Raw genomic sequence first — 9,184 nt, 5'->3', positions numbered from 1 at the left:
ATCATTCTAGTATTATGTTCCGTCATCCTGTCACCTTTGAACTATTCATCTAGTTACCATATACTTGTTCTGTTACAAGTGAGTTGCCATCAAGGACAACACATTGAACTTCCAACTTTATCATTCCTATGAACTGCCATGCATTCTGTCACATCTATAAACACATCCTATTTATACCTTTAACAAGTAGATTTTCTTCAAGAGACAACTTATCAAGTAGGATTACATTCATCAAATAGGTTGTCGTAAAGCAAAACTCGTCAGGTTGGTTTCCATCAAGGACAACACCTAATTCATAATGCCAACACAGTGTTGAAGCCCTATTGATACATTGTTACTACATAGTGTTGAAGCTAGAAGGGCCACAATATTTACAGAATGTCAAATCCGAGAGGGGAAAATATGATACAAATTTAATAAAAGAGTACTAAATCCTATAGGGACATAGTTAATAACACAGTGCCAAATCTTTATGTGTAAAACAATCCACAACATCATGTGTGTGATGTAGTATAGATAATGGTTTCTATTCATTTCAATAGGTTCGAAAGAATTTTCTTGAAGTATGGTGAAGGAAAGACCATGGTGTCACTATATGGAGAAAATGGTTTGTTGAGGGTCGATATCTGCTGTAGCAATGAATGTGACATTTGTTCTACATATGATGTACTAGTGACAACAATTTTTTTTAAGTTCAACGCTCATCATGTGGTGCAGAAGAGACTATGGCATCAACATATGGCATAGTGGTGTCTACAATGTTTGAGTAATACTATGGAATTTTGGTGCATATGTATCAACATATATCGTAATGGAGACCATAAAATTTGTTTATTGCAAAGATCAAAGGTTCGAGTCCTACCTCATGTTGTCGATATATTTTATTTGATAGACGTGGTGATCAAATCTCATTATTGCTCTTATTGGCTAGCATGATGATGGTAATTTTAGTTTTGTGGTCAATTGGTTTGGGGTTTGATCCCCCACTACTATCAATTGTTATTGGTTAACATATTGTTCAAACATTATGTTTCAATGATGTCATGGTTACTGGTTTGATCCCTTGACTCGGTATGCCATATATTTATGGCTAAATGATTTATGTTATATATCTGGTTGCATATGGTTTATAACCATATGACATTAAAAAAAATTCAAGTCGTTGCATAAATCAATTGATTAAGTAATTCTGCTTGGTTTTCAGAAGTTATTGGGTCAAATATCATCACACTTGGAATCATTTTTGGATCACCAAATTTGACCATTTTGTATGATGCATTCAAGAAATGTCATTTTGTAGAAAAATTAGTCTTTTATTTGACATTCTATGATCATTTTGAAGACAAATGTAATTCTAGAAAAAACATGATGATCAGGGTTCAAAGGTGGATATTTTTGAATGCATAAAATCTTTGTTGATATACATTTTATTACAAAATCTCGATTTGATTTATTGAGGGCTTATGAGATTTTTGAAGCTAATTTAAGTTTTTGGCATAGATTATATTTAAGTGGGGTTCTTGATAGTGTGTGTGATAGGGAATTTGCACTAGTATAATAATAACAATATTATGGTGTTATTGAAGAGTTATATTATCAAGTGGAGCTAATTGGAAAATGAGATGATATAAAGGTCTAGAAGGAATTTGAAGAAGTAAGTGGGTTCCTCTACTAAGGTTGGAGCCTCGATTAGGATGGATCCTAAAGGAGGTAGGAGCCTACTTATTCTCGAGGTTGTAGCCTAGAGCGAGTTGGAAAATAATCATCATTGAGGTTGGAGCTTCAATGAGGGTGGATCATAGAGCAAGTTGAAGCCTACTCATTATTGAGGTTGGAGCCTAAAACAGGTCAGTGCCTACTTATCAGTGAGGTTGGAGCCTAAGGCAGGTTGGCACCTACTCATCACTAAGGGTGGAGAGTGAACCAATTTGGAGCCTAGAGGATGTTGGAGAATTAATTATGTTGTATACTACAATTAGTAGTTGCTTGCATCTTTTCAGGTTGGTACATCAATCAAGTTGTAGCCTACAACAAGTGGTAACTTACATTTCTTCATGGTTCATCCAACATGTTGAGGCCTACAAATTCATCTAAAAGACATGAAGTTAAAGAAGAAGAAGATTGGTAGTTTTCTCTCATATGGGTTTCCACCTAAAAACTTGTGTCTGTTTATGCTATGATGGATTCTTGAGTTTATTGATGGCTTGTTGTTATATTGTTTATATGATGATGCACTATTATAACTAATGACATAATGTTTATGATTAATTGTTATTTGGATGTATGATTAAGAAATATTGTGAAATTGTGAAATTGACCTCACACTGATTCACCCCATCTTAATGTGACCTTTGGGCCAAAGGGTGTAATTAGAGAAGGTTACATTTACAAAACCTAACTACTAGAAGGTTAGATATCAAAGAGAAATATCCATAACTAGAGTAGTCGAGAATCCCTCGATGTTTGATGGAACCAATTATGAAGTTTGGAAGATAAGAATGGAGACATATATCATCACGTTGGGAGAAGAAATTTGGGCAATTGTGAACATCGAATATAATGTTCTTGTTTCCATTCGAATGGATGCAATAGAGAAGGATTTTTTCACATATATTGCCTAAGATAAGCATGTTATCTTAAGTGGCTTGGAAAATTCAGAATTCATCAAGGAAACATTGTGCAAGTCAAGTCATGAGGTATGGAGTAAGCTCCAAAATTATTATGAATGGGATAACAAATTTAGAGAAGTCATATTGCAAGCCAATAGGGGATAGTTTGAAATATTGACTATGGAAGAAGATGAGGATATTGCTTCATATTTTGTTTGAGTAGAAAAAACAGTAAACCCTATTCCAGGTCTTGGTGAAGAATTCTCTTGTTCGAAAGGTATTGAGATCTCTTCCATCGAGATTCAATCCAAAAATATCATCCCTCAAGGAATTAGCAGAAGAAGAAAAGATGTTCATGGAACTCTCTCCACATATGAGTTATGGATCAAGGAAGAAAAATTAGGAATAAAGGAAGCACCTAAGGTCTCAAAAGAAATAAAGTAGCAAAAGATCAAGAAGATTTTAATTTTGATGAAGAAAGAGCCAAGTTTGTTTGAAAAATCAAGAGACGAACCGGAAATTTCAAAGGTAACCTTCTGTTTAAATGTTATGAATATGGAAGAATTGTTCATTATTCACCTAAATGCCCTTATGATAAGATGAATGAAAGTGATGATGAGTCAAGGTTCAAACCCAAGTATCAAAATAAGAAGCAAACAAGAAAGAAAAACAACCTTCACCCAAAGGAACAAAGTGATAGTGAAATCAATGAAAGCATAAATAACAAAGAAAGGAATGCAATATTATTCATTTCCAAGGCTAAAGAACTCGAACCAGAAATGGATCTTGAAGGATAACTTAAAATTTCATTGAAGGAAATAAAGATTTTCAAGAAAATAAAAAATCAATTGATGTAACAACTTCAACACAACATTCTAGATGAAGACACCATTCTTGGTCTCAAAGTTGAACTAAAAGAGGAAAACAAGGTAAAGGATTCTTCATTAGAGAAAATTTCATCCTAAAAGTGTCCTCCTAAGGAAAAATAATAAAATAATAGTTAAAATAATAAAATAAAAGTTATTAAAATTGAAGGGAAGCCAAAAACTACATTTTTTATTGTATTTTTTTTTTATCTCCTTACAGGTTTACTAAAATTTCAAGTGCATAAACTCATTGGATGTGGAATTCCATTCCACTTCCAATGAGTTCACATTATGCATACTTTTGAGAAGACGCACGTTGATAAAAAAAATGAAGATACATTAAGAAAACATGTTGAACACACTTTTTTAATGTATTTTTACGGTTTATTAATCAGGGTCTTCTCAGAAGTATGCGTAATGGGTAGTCATTGAATGTGAAATTTAATTCCACATCCAATGATTGTCTACACTTTAAATTTGAGTAAACATATAACGAAATGGTTAAAAATACAATTAAAAAAATTAGTTGTATTCCTTTCCCTCCAAAATATTTACATGCATCTCTTTTTAGATTTAAAGGATTATGATTGGTTTACATATTATGTACATGAAAATTTTCATGGGCACTTTTAGGTTGAAATTTCCTCTAATGTTTCTAAACAATTAATCGAAAAAGAGAAAACATGTGAAAAATTGCAAGAGGAAGTTCTCCTCTTAAGAGAAGAATTGGAGTAGATTATTTCAAAGTTCAACAAAGGAAGTGGATCATATGGTCCTCACTTATTATGACAGGTATTGGCAATCAATAATGTGAGGTATCCCAAAACAATGATCCTCTGAGCTCATCAACTAAAAGACATCCCAAGAAGATTGATCAAACATCTAGCAATAGCTTACTCAAGGATTCAGAGAAAGTCTTGAGGCATGAAACTGACGAGTTTATCACTACGACTAATCCACTTCCAACCTATTTCATCCATCCATTTCATCCTAAACTAATCCTCATTTGAACTCTAAAAAAGTATATTATGTTTAATGGATTGATGAAAAGATTAAAATGTAATCATGATTATTAAGTCCAAAATTCCTTTTTAAGAATGTAGTACTTAGGCTTAATTCAGTAATTATGTCACTAATGAAGGGTGTATATAGGTCTTATAATTTCTAAGAGATTTTTCATCATCTTCGATGTTTGGGGAATGCGTGGCATATTCATGGGAAATGTGGCACATGGGTTTTCTTGAGAAGGTTTTCAACATGCTGCATCACCTATTGAGTGTATGATCCTCGTAGGATACTAGGAGTTAATTTCAAAATTTCTAGTGTTTAAGCACCAAAGGAATCCCAAATTTGGGTTTACATTGCAGGATTCTCAACTAGATTTACTATTCTATCTCTGTTTTGGCATTGGGTTCTAGATCCAAGATCTACATGGAATGAAGCTTCACTTGGATTAGGATATCTGAGCTATGGAAGTTAATGGAATCATTATGATATCTAATTTTGGCTTGTATCTCTCCCTGAATAAAAACATCTAGGCTTGAACTTAAGCCAAGGTAGTGGGTGGGGGGCATCATGGAGGGTGTTGTAATAATTGATTATCATTCTAGTTCATCATAGTGTAGATTTAACACTTGAGTCCAATCTCTTTAGACTCTTTTGTGTAATTGACTGCTAAATCTCCTTGATTTAATCACAGGATTGTATATGCTACAATTTCGCAAATTTGTGTGATAATATTCTAATTAGAGTTAATTACTCCTCTGAGAGGGCCATGCTGGTTGGTTTCGGACCACCCTCTAGCTTGTCTCCACTCAAGTTATAATATGGTCCTTGCATGGAATGCTATATTGCCAAGTATATTTGTTTTCAACACTCTGTTTCAATGTTCATTGTGGTATATTTCATATATTTACAATAGAAGAATTTCATTCACCTTCATTTGAATGAGTTTCAACATATAGATCTGTGTGTAGATATTTCCCTTGTTTTTCATTAATAGGATACTGAACATAATTGCATGAACCAATATGCATTATGTTCTATCGATCCAACTATAGAAGTAAATATTTTATTCTTAGCAATGTATTTTACAATATTTTAATTATGTATTAATTCGAGGATGATATCGATTGGGATCATATGTCTTTCAGACATATGGTATGATCTCTATCTAAATGATGACTTGTACATTATTAATTGGGAGGACACCTAGTTGATGAAGGTTCTTGTCTATCTTTGTATCTCAACTTGCTTCAAATGATAGTATAAACTTATATTTTACGAAGTATATTGGCTTGTATATAACCACTTTGTTTTTTGCATGTAGGGATAACATATGAAACTCTGTAATGACTATAATTATTTGTACACAGGGGAAATATAATTCACATCTTGAGTATATTAGAACACTATATACATATACTTGTTGTATATTAACACCCACTCGATGGGGATTGTGTATTGTTTGTAAATTTTGTGTTTGGTCAAGTTTTTGGATTTTTTTTTGAATCAATATTGATACTATGTTCTTTTGTTAGGTCAAAATCAATGAACACGTCTTGTTTCATGATTCATGGATCTGTTCAATGTTTTCATGGTTCAAAATAGGGTTTAATTTGGTTATCAATAAATTTCATGTTTTCTGTTATTCATTTCATATCTAAATTCCAGAATGAGTATGTATAAGTAGTAAAACCTCAGGGAGAAGCTTGGTTTGAACACCATTTCCTTTCAATTGTGCAACAATGACACTACCTAGTTGATAGGAGTTGCTTTTCAATGCCTAATATCTTTCCATGCCATGAGTGTGTAAAACCCCAGTGAGATCATAAACCCATATATCCTCTCAGAAATTGAGAAATACACTTGGCCTTTGAAATCTAAAAGGAACTAGGGTTAGAAGACTCATTTTTTTTTATTTAGTGGTGTATGTAAATTATAGATATGCTTGATTACAACTTGTCTTATGGAAAACCAAGTAGAGAATTAGGAATTCCAACCCAAAAGGATCCAGGACACGGAAACCTTATTTTCTTGTGTCTCAAGAATGTTAAGATCACACGTCTTTGATTTCTCTTTTCTTCCAGACCACTAAAATATACCTTGAATCTTCAACCCAAAAGGAGTCAAAATCAAGAGAGCCTAGTGTCTATTATTTGGGGTTTCTTTCTATTCCCCGTGTGTTGGATAATGTTATTAGAAATTACATCACTACATTAAACTTAATATTGAGTTTTAGAATAAACTAAAAGTTATAATGAGTAGATTGTTTTGGTAGATATAAACTTTTTTACAAGATCCTATAGGTCTTGTTATGCATAGACTGTGTTGTGCCTTGAAGTCTAGGAAGCCACAAATTGACGTATTAAATGTTGAAATAATACATTAAACAGTAAAGTCAACTTTTTTGTTATATTGGCAAGGAGTTTTTAAGGGATAATACCTTTATAACCTGAATTTTTTTATTAGATTCCCCAACATTCTCATGTCACTAGCGTCTTCATAGTGTCAAAGCCTCCCTCCTTGAATTTGTTCCCTTCCTGCATATTTTATTTATTTCTTCAAAAGGTTTTTCATTTTTAGGGTGTTGTAATAACCCCCATATGTTAATCCATGTGCTAATAGGACCTAGTAGCTGGCAAGAGGAGGATGCTAAAAAGTTACATGAATGTAAATTCTACTCTTGAAGAAATATCTTGGATCATGAGCTAGGTCATATCTTCATCTCAACAAGAGGAAATCCTGGTAGCTATCAGAAATGTAATTACATCTCAAAGAGGAAGAGAAGGGAAGGATATTAAGAAACAATTTCTAGAAGGCGAGCCATATCAAGAAGAAGATATAGTAGCCTTCTTTAACCTTTTTTTCCTATCTCCTGGAGAATATGAAGAGTTGTAAGAACCAATCAATGGAGATAATGTATTGGAAATTGAGATTGAGGAGTATCCCTCTTACCTCTTAACAGGTCCATCATTCCTCAAAGGGAGAAATCATAAAGTTGTGGAACAATTACATGAGATGACAAAGAAAAGCATGAAAATAGTTTTTAATGAATTGGAGAACCATAAATATGTGGACCACATTGAGTCCTAGTTCCAAAAAATCGTCAGCATACAATATTCATCCATCATTCAAAATATTTTTGCACCATATCAATTAAAGTAGCTATGTTTTCATGCTCCAATATAAATTAAAGCTTATATTTCAAGCTTAAGAATGAATGCACTGCTATATTTGTTATGTACATGGTTACACTGGAAGTATTCCTGCACTTGAAGGAGCTCTTCATTTCTTCAAGTAAAGTAGGGTAGGATCAAAATATGAAAAAAAAAGTCATATATATAATATCTCAAAATAAGTGGCAAAATTGTATAAAGCTGTGACTCTTTAAAAATTCATCTACTACACCTCTGAGGAAAAGATACTACATTTTGAAGCAAAATTGTTGTGAATTCCTCTGAATATGAGATTATGTAGTAATCTATCATTGCCATGACTGGAGTGATCATGATTGATTATTGTTTTTGGTAATTATTTTCAAGTATGACTCACTCTTAATACCTCATTATTTTGTAAGATGAATATGATTGTTGTTTGATTTATCCTTCTCCATGTCACCTGACCGAGATCATCCTTTGAGTCAGTTTGTGGGGTAATTTTTCACTGTCATGCTCAGTGCTTTGTTTCTAAAATATTAAAGATGTAGGAAATGTTTGGGTTACAATGCTATTGCGAGGTGAATAAATCATATTATTCTAGTCACTAAAAATATGTTATGCAATAAATATTTCCAAGTTCCTCTAAAGGGTAACATCGGAAACCCACCTATGGTGGAGCACTCTTGCAGAACATCATTGGGCCTTAATAAGAAGTCTATCATGATTGATTAGACTGATCTTTGAGTTATTATATGCGGTGCTTCATTTCATTACATATTAAATAGTTGAGATTTAGGACTATTATGAAGGGTGTCACTAATGGGCTAAATTTGAATGATGATTTATGTTGCTAGAAAATATAAAATTATCTCGTACCACCTGGCTTCCTTACATTCTAAAAATTTAAAATGAGTAGTGTGCATTATTTTATATCTCTTAAGTGATATGTATGAAAAAATTTCACATTAATAAAGAAAATGAATAATAAAAGGAAGTATTGGGAAGTACAAGTAAACTCGTTGGGGTACTTAACAGTTATTCTAGTAGCGAGGCTATGCTTGGATGATAGCAAGGGAAACCCACTAAAGTAGTGAACAAAACTCTAGGCAGCGTGGCTATGTGGTGTAAGAGATATGGAGAACACACATCAACACACATATAACTCAATCCAAGTGAATACCATAGGTCACATTCTGAAACAATTGTCATTAAATTTAAATCTAGGGAAAATAAAGCTCATATCTAAGCTTTCATAGAATGGCTTTGAGACCTTTCAATTATTATTCTTTGAAGTTCTATCTTTTATAACATACAAAGTTTTTCATGGAAGTGGAACCCTTAATGTAGTTTATTCACTTTTCCCATACAAGGGATCTATTGTTATACACTTTTATAATGGTAAGACATCAAGAGATAGGGATATTTGGTTCATCCTAGGAACGTGCCATTTTGTTTATCCATTTTTCCCTATTTTATATCATCTTTTAATCCATCCTTAAAACCAAGGAACCCGAAACATGATTTTTCACTTTTATTTATATCAAGAATA

This window comes from Pinus tabuliformis, chromosome 8 (genome assembly GCF_031772625.1).
Source record: "Pinus tabuliformis cultivar Carrire ecotype Pingquan chromosome 8, CPIR1, whole genome shotgun sequence".
In the NCBI taxonomy this organism is placed as follows: Eukaryota; Viridiplantae; Streptophyta; class Pinopsida; order Pinales; family Pinaceae; genus Pinus; species Pinus tabuliformis.
Note: the sequence above shows the minus strand (reverse complement) of the source record.